Here is a 14584-nt window from a genome sequence, read left to right as displayed (position 1 = left end):
ATACAACATAAGAAATCAATAAATGAAGTTGGATATTTAGTACTACGAGGAGTCAAAAAGATGTGCGCATTCCAGTGTCACTTGATTTAGGCACCTCCACTTCTCCTCGGCTCCATCAAAGTATAGGGAAAAGGTTGTGGATGCTGTTGATGGTGTCTCATGTCAGAGTGTGGGAATAAGCAAATGACACAATATTGACTTGAAGAAAGTGAAAGAATTGCTGAAAACCAAAAAGACGTTGGCTAACATGGTAGTCATATACTTGAGATAAGGGAGGAACTTTGAAAATACCCTGTGATATGTCATGGATTTCATTAAAAATAAGGATTTAAAAAAAAAGGATTCAAATGTCTTCACATTATTACTTCACGTTTAAGGTTGGTGTAAACAAGAACACCTTAAAGACAATTAGACATGAACTGACCTGGATAGGCAAATTTCTCAAGAAGTCCCCTCTAAGAAATACATCTAAAAAATGTTAAGGGCCATGTGTAGAGACTGAGAGGAATTATCACTGAGAAAATTAAAATAAAAAAAGATTTTCCAGATTTTCAGGGTTTTCAAAGAGTGATTTAAATATCCAATTTGAAAATTTAGAGATGAAGAATTTTGCAGTTATTTGTTCAAAAACTGAACAGATAATGGTAAAGAAAATAAAGCTGATTGCAGCAAGGGACTGTTAGCAGGACTTTGCATGCAAACCTCAAAGAAGCTTAGACCTAATGGTCTAAGCATCATTATGATTATTAAGGAGAAGAAACACCCAAATAACTAAATTTCTAATTTACAAATTCAGTGTTAATGTAAAAAATATTCTAGAAATTAATAAACATTTCATTCATCAGTCTGGGGATTTTAAAAATCTGCCTTCACTGGGATTTTAACTATGAAAGAGAGTCCTAAAAACAAAGCTTAATATTTCCAGGTGACAGTGTTCAAGAGAACATATATCCTCCCAATTTCCCCTGGAAGTGGATATCAGATCTAAGGATATTGTCTTAAAACAGAAACAAGCTTTAATAACAGATGTTGTTTTCTTTAGCTTCAAACAGATTTCAGAGCCAAACATTGTGAACTGGCAAAGTAGTGTGTGGAGACCTGGGAATTGCAATAATAAAGAGGCAACAGAGATAGCTGTACAACGTGGACCACTAGCACTAATACTCTCATATTCTGGAGTACATTCATTTAAATGAGAAGGATAAAATTCACATAATAAGCATTAAACATCAATTCCTAATTGTTTGAAATGTATAATGTAGGTATATTTCTTGTAAATCTGAATAATTAGATTATATTTAGTCCAGAATATGTGAAATAGAGTTTCTGTAAAATTTTACTATATGTTTTAAATATATCCAGCCTAAATAATTTTTTTACATGTCAGGTTTTACAATATTTGGAATCATAAGAGACAAAGCTCTTAACTATTTGTAAGATACTGTGCAATGGCTTTAAGAAAATAGAAATTGCTGTTTCGACAAAGGAAAATTATGTGGATATTGCATTTAATTAAGTTGAACTTTTCTAACAGGAGACATAGGTTTTCTAAAATATTTATTTACTTATTTATCAAGTATTTAAGGAAGGTGAAGTAGAGAAATAATAGTGTGAAAATGTATATTACCTAATTGATCCCAAATGCATTATGCAATAGCCAATTAAGTAAACGTGTACTCAACGTGTGCTTACACATTGACTGAAAATTGAGGTGGGAGAGAGGAAGGAAGGAATGGATAGAGAAAAGAGGATATTATTAGGAAAAAATACTAAAAAGCTATGATATATGAAACCCCTAATACAGATACTGTCATTTCAGAATACTTCATATGGATTATGATGTAGAAAGTTAGTCTTAAACAGGATTAATATGATTACAAGGACTGTGTACTGTAACAACTATTGTTTGTATCTAGAAATTCCCCATATAGCAAGTCAGCAAAAGAGATCGGACAGCTCACTGGGGAATATCCCACTGCAACAAACCATTCTATGGTTCTGCTACTCATCATTCATGTACATTTCCTAAATGTTTATTTTCTTGACACCTGAATATATTACTTATCTTATAGTATCATTTTTGTTTACTTTCCAGTTTTGTGACAGCTCTTCTATTCTAAAATTTATGTTAACCTGAAGGTATTTCTATTTTTAATTTCCACCATTTAATTAATGTGGCTATCTGCATATGTGTGCAGAAAGTATGGCTTAAATGTTAATAAAATACATCTGCATACTTCGTCACACATTGCAATTTAATATTGGAAACTCTAGTGGTCAAAATCAAATGTGGCTTTTGCCAAAGTATATTTGTTTGACATGAGTGAAGAAGACAGTGCACTGTTAACTTGGTGGTTTCACATAATTGCTACACATTCATCTAGATCTGGCACAGTCCAGAAGAGCATGTTGACCTGACATATGTGTGTTTGTTTGTTGGTTTATTTGCTTCAGTTTCGACCTATGAAAGAACTATGTTTATGTTCAATCCTAATCTACATGAAACAATATTTAAGCCAAAGATTTTATGAGATGCATGCACTGTATTATCTGATCACTACAAAAATATATTTTCTTGTGTTTGTTTTTTGTTTGTGAGGAAACATTATAGCAAAAACAACAATAAACTTCATCCTTTAAATATTTTATTGACTATCCTATAGTCCTTTGTTGTTTTATGAACTTGGAAGTTTTGAGGTCAGTAGTTATATTTGTGTTGTTAGATACTAAATTTAGGAAAAATTTCTTTCATTTTTAAAAAGATTTTATTTATTCATTTTTAGAGAGGGGAAGGGAGGAAGAAAGAGAGGGAGAGAAACATCAATGTGTGGTTGCCTCTCACATGCCCCCTACTGGGTACCCGGCCCACAGCCCAGGCATGTACCTTGACTGGGAATGGAACTGGAGACCCTTTAGGTCACAGGCCAATGCTCAATACACTGAGCCACACCAGCCAGGACTCTTCCATTTTTATAAAACAATATATTTCTTAACTAAAAAGATGTAAATCTTAGAAAACATCTAATTGTATTCTCTTTGGATTTAAAAACTTAAAAATACCCAAATGGGTATAGAAATCTGACATGATAAGGCAATAAACTAAAATGAAAAGATAGGTTGCTACATTACAGTTTTATTAGAAATCTACATGAAATAATGAAATAAATAAGCACATGCAAAAGTTAATAAAGAAATATGTACAATAGAAGCAGTAAATTTAATAATGGATGTCATCAAAAATAAAATTAGTATTGTAGAGCTAAAAAGTTTATATAATTTCCTAAAGTACATAAAGAAAAAATACATGAAAATAATTATTAATAACCAAGACAGAAAATGGTAATTCAACCAGAAGCTAATTGGAGTTTTTAAACATCAAAGTCAATGATCAAATGTATAGTAGGTGCATACTTTCCTGAACTCACATGACTTATGATTTCAGATCAATGGGTTGTTTTAAGTATGAATATTTGGTCATATTTATCATAGAAAATGCACCTAGATATAACTTGCAGAATACATATCTTGTTATGGCATTTTACAACACAAACACACACACAGCCAAGACAAGAATATGTGATTTGCTAATAACTTAAAATTTTGCATCTTTGCTAAGGTAAAATTGGCCCTTAGTTTGCCCTTTATTCTGTTTGTATCTAGTTTTGTCATTAAGTATACATTATAAAATAGAATAGCTAACTTCCGATATTCTCAATAACTTTCTCTGCAACTGGAATTCTATCACTTGGAATTTTGTTAGAAATTTCCCATAAAATACTCTGGAATTTATGTCTTGCCTAATGGTAAATCTTTAACAACCCTTTTTATTTTTTCTAAGGTTATTGTTCTTGTCACATTTCTAAATTTTCTTGGGTCTCTTTTGGCAATCTATAGTTTTCTTTAAAAATTTCTAAGTTGAAAAATTTTTTGGTACATAGTGTTCTCTGAAAATGTTATTTTAATCTCCTCTAGACCTGCAGTCATGACCTTTTTTCTCATTCCACATATTTTTTTCCCCTTTGTGCTTTCTCTCTTTAGTTAGCTCTTGATCATATTTGCCAAAGGCTTGTCTATCTTATTGATCTTTTCAAAGAACTGGATTTTCTGTTTATTGGTCAGTGTTGCTGTTTTTATTGGTTTGTTTGCTATTTCATTAATTACTGATTTTAGAATTAACTTCCTTTACTGTGTAGAGATTTATTTCATGGCTCTTTTACTGTGTTATTGAATTTCAGGTTTAGTTTATTTTTACTCCTTTTTTATTAATTATATTTAAAGCTATGCTTTCCTGTCAGAGTGACAGAGCATTTATATACAGTATCCCCCTTGGAGTGTAGAGAGTTTTGACTTTAAAACTAAACTGCTTGATTTCAAATCCTTGCTTTGTTACATGTTGCCTATGTGAAATTTGGCACATTATTTCAACTGCCTGTGTCTTTTAATAGGATTAATAATAGTACTATTCTCAGAGAGGCTTTTTGAAGATTAAGTATTTGAGTTTGACTGATGCATTTGGAACAGCAACTACACACTGTAGGTATTATTTTTAATGTCAGCATTGCCATATAGGTCTAGGTAGTGATCTCTGTTTTATCTATAAATCCGAGTTTTTTAGAAGTATTAAATAGGATTTAAATTTTTGTCTTGATTGAGAAAAATGTATCTATTTTTAAAATTATTGCTTTATAATCATTGAATTTGACTTGTGCATCATCAACTTTTTGGACATGTTTCTGAGTCTTTTTTGTGTGATAAAATCACATGTATTTAAAGGAAATTTGCAATTTTTGTTTTGTTTTGTTTTGAGGATTTGCAGAGGCAAGCAACCCAGTACTTATTACCTAGCACACATAATGAGAAAGGTAGAATGTCAAAGGTTTCAGAAAATGTGTGGCCTAATCACTCCAGAGTCATCTTTCTTTGGCTTCAACAGCTGGAGGCCCTATTCACAGCGGTAATTTCATGTTCGTGTCCTTTACTGAGTTTTTTTCTTCCATTTTTTTTTTCCAACTTTTAGAAACTGGTCATAAGTTCTGGTGCAGTGAGAGAACCTATCTGTGTTGGGTTAGTTTGTTTCCTTTGTTTAAAAAAATTAAACTGAGTAAATTTGAAGATCTAATTGGCTTTATTAAGTGATTCATGAATCAGGCAGCATCCCATCTAGCAACTAGTAGGGCATTCATAACACTTGTACAAAATGGGAGGTTTTTATAGGAAGAAGGGTAAGGCAGGGGAGTTATTGGCAAACATGAAGAAAGGATTTTTTTAGGCCAGAACCTCATCTTTGTCAGGGAATGGAATGACAAGGGTTTTATCATCCAGATTGCCTCTTCTTTCTATAAGCGTTGGAGAGGATCCATATGACCAATTACCTCATTGGTGTGGACCAGAAAATTCTAGACTAGTTGATTAAGATTATGTTTCTGGGAGAGGCTGAAAGAGCAATTTGATCAGATATTAAAGCTGTGTTTGGTATCATGGGCTTTAGCACAAGTAATGCTATTTTGGACCTGTGGTTTTTTCCTTAATACCTTGTTTTTTAAGTTGTGTTTCTAGATATTTGATGCAAGAGGTAAGAGTGAAGTGTGTGTTCAAATCAGTAACTTGAAATAGAAATGAAAATATCTGCTACTAAATGCAACATGTTTAACTAAAAATTAAACAGAAAAAATAAAAAAGCCAAAGGTTTGTTATATATGCCAGACAATAAAAAGAAAGGTTACTAACAGTAATACAAAAAGATAATTTAAATTAGAACTATTAAAACATTAAGGTACTCTTTAAAAATGTTTTTATAATTTATTTTTTTATTGTTGTTCAAGTACAGTTTTCTCCATTTTTTCCTCACTACTCCCTACCTCCCACCTTCTATCCTACCCACTTTCGGCTTTGTCCATGGGTCCTTTATACATGTTCCTTGATGACCCTTCTCCCTTTTCCCCCTGTTATCCGCCACCCCCCCAACCCAGTGACTGTCAGTTTGTCCTTTATTTCAGTGTCTTTGGTTATATTTTCCTTGCTTGTTTGTTTTGTTGATTAGGTTCCACTTATAGGTGAGATCATATGGTATTTGTCTTTCGCTGCCTGGCTTATTTCACTTAGCATAATGCTCTCCAGTTCCATCCATGCTGTCGCGATTTTTATTTTCCTGATGTTATTATACCTATTTTAACTTTAATTGTCCTAAAACTATAGTCTCCAAATTGAAATGTACCAAACACATAGAAAGAAAAATGTAATAAATATGAGGAGAAGGTGACAGAAATGTTTATATTGAGAGACGTTTAGAGTCTGAGAGAGCAAGCTGGTTAAAAAATGGAGCATAAAGTAACTGAAGTAATACTTATAGGCTTCCATGTATGTTTATTAAACTTTGATTTCTATATAATTGATTATGTCCTCGCAAGCCTCCACTGAATAATTATAAAAGTTGAACATATATATATTACCAGAAAAACTTCATGCATTTGAATAAGTAAAATTGCACAGCCAACAATATTGGATCAAACTGAAAAATAAAACTTAATAATAAATATTTAATGTCATTTAATGATGATAAAAATTTATTATCTTCTCGACAAATGACAACTGGTATAAATTTTTAAGAAATGAAGCAAAGCAATTTACTGTTATTATTATATTATTTTTATTTGATTGCATATAATTTTTTAAACCAGCAATCTGGCAAGAAGTGTTTCCCTTTTTTCTTTTCTTTTGTTATTTATTTGTTTATTTATAATGAAGGGCTGTCTAATTGGTCCAAGTATAATCAGTAATTAGCTTACTTGTTATGTGAGTTAAGATAAGATCTTGTGTTTAGCCCAGTAACATTTGCGTTCTGTCAGTGGTTCAGCACCTGCACAGTTGCCCAGTCTGCCCACTTTGTTTCCTGTTCTGGATAAGAGAGAGGTCCTAATCATTAGAAGGATTTAAATCTTATTTATCAGCCTCTCTCTAGAACAAGGCTTGATTCCATCACTATTAATTGTCATTTTAGCACTGGACATTTTAACAGAAAATATTAATAGACAACAAACAAAGAAGAGTCTCTGATATTTCCCCTTAGTCTGTCATAATCCAAAGTGACCAAACTATTATTTGACAGTAAAATGTCAGCACAGAATGAAGACCACTTAAACATACAAACTCTATGTTCAAAATGAGTAACAATATAAATAATGGTTCCTTAACCTACGTGCTATTAATAGAGTAGTTCCCCCTTATTTTGTGGAGATACAGCCCAAGAATCCCAGTTTATATCTGAAACCACAGATAGTACCTACACATACATATCTATAACAGAGTTTAATTTATAAATTAGGCACAGAAAGGGATTAACAACAATAAGTAATAATAAAAAAGAACAATTATAACAATATACTATAATTGATGTTATACGAATTTTGCCTCTCTCCCTCTCTCTCTCTGATAACCAATATGACAACCAAGTGGGCTACTATATGATCAATGAGTGCGTAGACTCGGCAAAGGGATGATTCACGTTCCAGGCAAGACAGAGCAGAACTGCTCGAAATCTCATCATGTCACTCAGAATGTCATGCCATATAAGACTTGTGAATTGTTTACTTCTGAAATCTCCATTTAATATTTTCAGATCTTTGTTAACCCCAGGTAACGAAAACTATGCAAAGCAAACCCACAGACAAGGGGCCTACTGTATCTGGTAAACTTACCTAAACATATAAAGATCCAGAATTGAAGTATAAATTGCAAAGAAAACCAGCATCTTTCTATTAATATTACTGGGTAGTTTCTACAAGTTAATACACTCAAAATTTCTAATGCAGTGAAAAGCATATAATAAAATTAATAAAGTTTACCTAACATCACCATTGGTTACAGTTAGTACTCAGGAGTAATATCAGATTAAAATATCTACTAAGTAATAATATACACTTAGAGTCTTTACATTGTGTATAGACATATCATCTATGAAATGCATAAATCAATTTATCTCTTACTGCTCTGTGAGAAGTAAAATACAGAGTCATATTTTTTAAAACAGAAGTTGCTGTTTATAATTGGATCCTCGAAGGCAGACTATATCCTCCCTTTTTCTTGTATAGCTGTTTATAATGTTTGTAATTAGAGAATTTCTTATCTCGTCTTCCTTTTTTGGTATATTTAAATTTTTTTCAATTACAGTTTACATTTAATTTTATTTTGTATTAGTTTCAGGAGTACAGCATAGTGGTTAGACAATCATATACTTCCCAAATTGTTCCCCTTGATATTCCCAGTACCCACCTGATACCATACATAGTTATTACAGCAACCGAAGTGTTCATCAATCGATGAGTGGATAAAAATCTGTGGTACATATGTGCAATAGAATATTATTCAACTATAAAAAAGGAGAGAATCTTACCATCTGCAACAGCATGGATGGACGTAGAGGGTATCATGCTCAGTGAAATAAGTCAGAGAAAGACAATGTATGATTTCACTTACATGTGGCATTTAAAGAACAATAAAAACAAAACAGAAACAGACTCATATATACAGACTGATGATTGCCAGAGGGTTTGAGGCTTGGGGGAGTGGGTGGAAAAGGTGAAAAGATTGAGAAGTACAGATTGGTAGTTACAAAACAGTCGTGGCAATATAAAGTACAGCACAGGAAATGTAGTGAATAATAGTGTTTCCTATCTCTTCTGAATTCAGTCTCCATTTCTGACAAGGAAGAAACAGGAAAGTTTTCACTGGATTGTCACATGATATGTATATAATAATGTTTTGTATGTTTGCGAGGATATATAGTTGCACGATGTGTGCAAAATTCTGGTTAAGACTTTTTATATCTTAGGTGTGGAGGATGCTCATAGGATTAAAATACTTGAAAATATTTATCGGATCTCTCGTACTAAACCAGTTTTTTAAACTGAATTGTCATTTTATTTTAACAGTAAAATAAAGTTCATATAAATGTTTATCTCTTTCATAGAAATAATTAATTTTGTTAAAAAAATTGATTTAGTGAATGTTCTGATATCACATAGAATCATTCTCTGTGTAAAAGCTTGTGCTGACTGAAATGATTAATGCTTTATATAAAAATAAGGAATTTCTCTATTTTTCAGTAGTGGAATTAGTTCTGAGTCACATCCATTGCATTTACTAATGCTCCAACTGTCACGTTGGTAGATTTCAGGCCTTTCTTTTCCACAGGTGTAGCCAATTATTTGGTTTTCAAAGCATGTAATGCATTTAGCTAAAAATAAGAGTGATATTGTAATCTGTTTTCTCTAAATATTTTTAAAACTGAGATTAAAAGATAATGTTAAAAAATACCAGGCTATTTCTGGGAAACAAAATAAGGTAATTTTTTGTATAGTTAACCTAAATAAGTTTACAGAAATAATATTGTTTTTATTTGAGTGTTATCAGTCAAGATTGAATTGGAGAAAAAAAACATTAGGAAACAGTAGATACTGTTGTTTCAGTGCCTGATAATGAATCCTGAAATCTGCCAAGGTATCCAGTTAGGAAAATAAAATGGATACAAAGTGGATAAAGTAAGTACAGACAGAAACTGAGATATTCAAGGTCATATGGAAAACCTCATTTGTCTCTGACCACTTCTAAGTCTCCAGCTTTGAAAGCCTTGATGATGGGGATGTTCTCCAGGAGAGGTTAGCATCCTTCATCAAAGATTAACACACCCCTTGACCAGGAACCAGAGAAGCTGAAAGAGAAAATCTAGAAGGAGTGGTAGGCCAAGTCTATTAGTTTTCTAGAGATTCCCTGACTAAGTACCACAAACTAGGTGGCTTAAACCTGACAGAAATCTATTACCTCACAGTTCTGGGGGCTGAGTCTAAAATCAAGTTGTCGGCAGGGACATGCTCGTTCCCGAGGTGCTGGGGGGGGAATCTCATCTGTTTCTTCTAGCTTCCTCGGCATTCCTTGGCTTGTCGCTGCATCATTCCAATCTCTGCCTCTGTTTTCCCATGTCCTTCTCTCCTGTGTCTGTGTCTTTTCTCCTCTTCTTTAAGGATATCAGTGTTATTGAATAGAACTCATCCAATGTGACCTAACCTTAATTTGAATATATCTGCAGAGACCCCATTTCCAAATATATATATATATATTTGGTTGGCACTGCAAATATGCAGTTTTCATTTTAATTACTTAGAAGATATGTTTTCTTACTTTACCAAGCTATGAACAATTTCTCATGATAATTCCAGCTGGTGATAGTTCTGGATGCTTTACTGTGAAGGTTTATAGTACAGAAATTCCAGTTTAATATGGAGTGTGTCCTTTTGGAGTCTCCACTTCAGAAGACTGAAGGCTTCAAGTCCTGTTTTCTGTGCCCCTCAAAGCCATCAAAACAGAAATTTTACTTATCCATTGATTGGTAAATATGTTTAGGGCAAAAGTAGCTGCAGGGTTTCATTTACTTCTATGGGTTCCTAATTAATTCCCTTAAATTGATTTATTGCCTTACTGGATCTTATATGCTTAAAATCATTTTTAAATACCTTATATTATATCTAATTATTCTGATATTTCTAGCAGAATGATTCCTTCAATTTAGCCCACGTTTTCCTAGAAATAGAACTCCGAGGTTTTTGTTGTTGTTGTTGTTGTTGTTTTTAATATTAGACAGAATGACTTTAATGTTTATACGAATATATAAATTTAAAAAATTGCTAATAATGAAAAGGATAAGACTAACAAGCCATTAAAATGAGTAAAAGATATCAATGGGATATTCACAGTTAAGAAATCACAAAGGACTGGTAAACATATGAAAAGAAAAACATGCACAATTAAATGATGTATAATAAACTCTATGAGTGAGGCCCATCTGAACTTGAAGTAGGACACATAAGAGCCAGACCCCCTGCTCAATGATGTCTCCTTGACGAGGGCATTTAAGCTGCTCTTTAGCATTTTTATCTTATGAACACCATTTTCAACTCACAAATTAATAATTTATATGCCACATGTTTAAAACATTACATTTCTTATTTTCCTGTTCTTCAGCGTCTTTTTGTCTCTACGAATCTTTCTCACACAGCACACAGAACTTTTTCCTTCAGGCCATTTCACAACCACCTCATTTTGCATCTACATTTCCAGAAGTAAGATGTTGAAATACAATCCATATACACCAGTGATTTTAAAATGATCATCTATAACTTGTTTCTAGAAAATAATCTATTTGACTTAACAGCTTTTTTATACAGTAATGGGAAAGTTACAAAATAGCCAGGGGGAGATTTTAATTTTTCTTCCTGGAAAAGAGGGAAATGGATTAAACTGACTTATGAACTAAATTAATGTATTTGGGTGCAATTTAAGGTCAATTGTTATGCCAACTTTCATATATGATTTTGATGCGTTGGCAGACTATTTTTAAGGTTATTCTCAATTTCTTTTCATATCAAAATCCTCTTAAAGAGGAGGTATACAATTTAAAATTTACATAATTCAAATAATAGCCAACCCATATTTGGTCATCTAGGCTACCACATTTGGGGTGTCTATATTAGGCTCATTATTTACATAGTATTATGCCAATCACATTTCAAAGGGGATTTTAAAAATTCCAGTATAAGACTGTTGACTTTTTTTAACTTTTAAATTCTTTTTCTTCACTTTTCAAAAACACTTTGATTTTATGTTGTTTTCTATTAGCACATTTGCAATTAAGAAAAAAAAGCAATATTATTTTTTATTCCTTATTTTTTACCAGAAGAAACTATTTTTATCTCTGGGCCTTTCTTTCCCCATTTATAAAATAGAAAAGTTTCACTAGATCTCTAAAATTCTTTATATTTAAAATTTGAAGCCACCAAACAGAACGGTTTAAGTGAAAAAAAAAAAAGATGTTCAATTGTTTACTCTTTTCATCCTATAATTTTTATTTTTATTTATTTTTATTAGTTCATTTTTTATTGTAGGGCTTTTCCATGACCATTTATCACCATTATAACTTCTTCCCCCTCCACCCACCCCTCTCCCCCACCTCAATCACCACACTCTTATCATGTCCATAAGTTCTTTTTCCTTTTGGCTTGATTCTTCCATCCCCCAACCCCCACCAGAGCTATCAGCCTGCTCTCTGTCTATGAGTCTGTCTCTATTTTGCTTGTTATATATTCTTAATAGCTATTAATAATCACCATATGTAAAGCACCTTCTTCTAGGCACCAATTATTTCCATTTTTATTAGCATTCAGATATACTAGTTAAATTCCTCGGGTAACAAACACCCCAACATGATTCATCTTAGTAATAAGTTGGATGCCCATTAACCACTTTTATACCTTCAAGCTGGAATTTCACAATGTAAAGACAGTGACATATCAAAAAGTTGATTTGGCTAATCAGCTATTTGTGACATTTGATTTCTGAAAATGTCTTAGAAAGCAACAAAACAAAACTGTGGGATTATTTTTGTTGTTTCTGTATATAGGAATTTCTATAGGTGGTGAATTTTGGTTTTATGTAATTAAAATAAAACTAAAGTCCATAAAAATGTCATGGTACAAGTCAATAATTTGTTATAAATTTTCAAGCAATCATTTTCATCAAAGAACAGTAAATAATTGAAATTATTTCAGCAGTACATCTTCTAAATTTAAAAATACTTCATGGTATGCATTTTAACAATAGGTATTCTTGATACACCCCTATCACTGTGAGGTTAGAAATAAAAGCCAGAAAGAGACAGCGCATGAAAAAGGAGACATCTATTTTTCTGGAAAAGATTAGCATTAAAAAAGGCTCAATATTGGGTCTAACAAAAACTACAGTTTACAAGCAGCAACTAAGGTATAAGCGAAGACCATATGAGTGGCCAGGCAGTTAGTGATGGTGATGGAAATGACATGGACTCCCGCTTAGGAGCAAGCACAAGGAGGTGAAGTACAGGGCAGGAACAAGGGAAGGGAGGATTCACTACTGTGTAGCTCAGCTATACGGCAAAAGTGAAGTCTACTTTATGCCCAGGGCTTGCTCAAGTATGGAGGAGGCAGTGAAGGAGTGTGACTTTTCGGTAATGCCCACCACCACCTGGCCATGCTTAACTTTGAAGAGACAGAAATAAGGAATAAAATTCCATTGCATCATAATAAAGAATAACTAAATATGGTAGACAAAATTTATTACAATTTTCATAATTGTTATCCAATAATTTTTTTAAAATGTTATATGTAGACATGTTGGTTTGGGCCAAGAGTGATGGGGAATGTTGAAGGTACAAGCTACTCTTCTTTAATAATCCTCTGTCCTGTTCAGGGCCTCAGACTGGAATTAAAAATGTTACAAACACTAGAATGTTTTTAAGTGCAAAAACAAAAAGAAAACCCTCAATAACAAATAGATTCATTACAAGGAAATGAATTATGCACTTAAAAATAAACCCAGGAGTTTGACAGTTTCCAGGCGCACCTGACTCTGGCCCTGCTAGTCTGCAATTGCCATCGTTGCTCTCTCCCACATGCGGACTTACTCTCAAGCTGACAGCAAGCACCTGCGTGAGGTCAAAAGTTACATTCAGTTTCCAATCCTTCTATTTCCATGAGTCTCAGAAGTTGGAAAACATTTATATGAAAGCCACCCAGTAGATTTCCCTTCACATCTTAATTTCCAGATTTGAATCCATCCTTAAAACCTATCCCCAGCAAGAAGAGCAGATCTGATTAGTAATTTTCAAGCTTTTTCATCTCATAGCATACATAATTACTGAAATTCTGTTGCACACCAAGTAATACATTTTTTTGCCATTTGACAAAAATAGGTATAATTTTTATTGATTTTCAAAAAATAATAATAGTAATTATTTTTTTTAAAGTAATACCCTTTTTGCTCCAAAGCGACTTTTTAAAAATCAGGTACCTCTACTTGTATATAAGGTATCTGGTATGAAAAATTAACCAATCAGATGCAACCTTATTATACAACATGACAAATATGATGCAATTCTATTATGTGACCTATATATTTATAGTTCAACCAGGACATTCACACTGGATGACTATTATTGTGTTAGCTGCTTTCATTTTTTTATTTGACAATCTAAGGGAAAAGAGGTCAGTGCCCCTTACGAAATAGGCAGGTATTACATGTTTTAATTTTTTTTGTAACATACTTGTTGAAAATTGCTGTGTTAGAAGGATTATCATAAATATAGTAAGTTAGCATGTTAATCACAAAGACAACTGTGATACATATAATAATTTGACCCTAACTGTGAAATTTGACCCTAACTATTTACTTTTGAAAATATACGAACACTGTATCAGTATAGTATATAAGGTTGACTTGAATTTAGTGAACTAAAGGTCAAGCCCTGTGTGACAGACTTTGTTTGTTTGTGAGCAAAAATCATTCCTTGAACTTTTAATGAAACAACTTTGATCTATGGCATGCTGTTCCATCAGCTTAGAACACTCTTCTACCCACCCTTTGGAATCCTTAATTTTTATAGTGTGGGTGCAATGTAAATGATTTCCTCCTTAGAGGAGAACTACATTTGTAGGTCTCCCTCCTGCCTCAATATTCTGTCAAAGCATCTTTGTATTTCATTCAGAACACTTACCATACTTTT

The 14584-nt window shown here is 32.7% G+C and overlaps 1 pseudogene; it reads right to left on the bottom strand.

Annotated features, from left to right (window-relative positions):
- Nucleotides 1-9924, bottom strand: part of LOC129075996 (ribosome production factor 1-like) — a 105264-nt pseudogene extending 95340 nt beyond the window's left edge.
- Nucleotides 9925-14584: the final 4660 nt, after the last annotated feature.

This window comes from Pteronotus mesoamericanus, unplaced genomic scaffold (assembly GCF_021234165.1).
Source record: "Pteronotus mesoamericanus isolate MK-2021 breed Mesoamerican mustached bat unplaced genomic scaffold, CSHL_Meso_final contig_56, whole genome shotgun sequence".
Lineage (NCBI taxonomy): Eukaryota > Metazoa > Chordata > Mammalia > Chiroptera > Mormoopidae > Pteronotus > Pteronotus mesoamericanus.
This window is presented reverse-complemented; position numbering and strand designations above follow the sequence as displayed.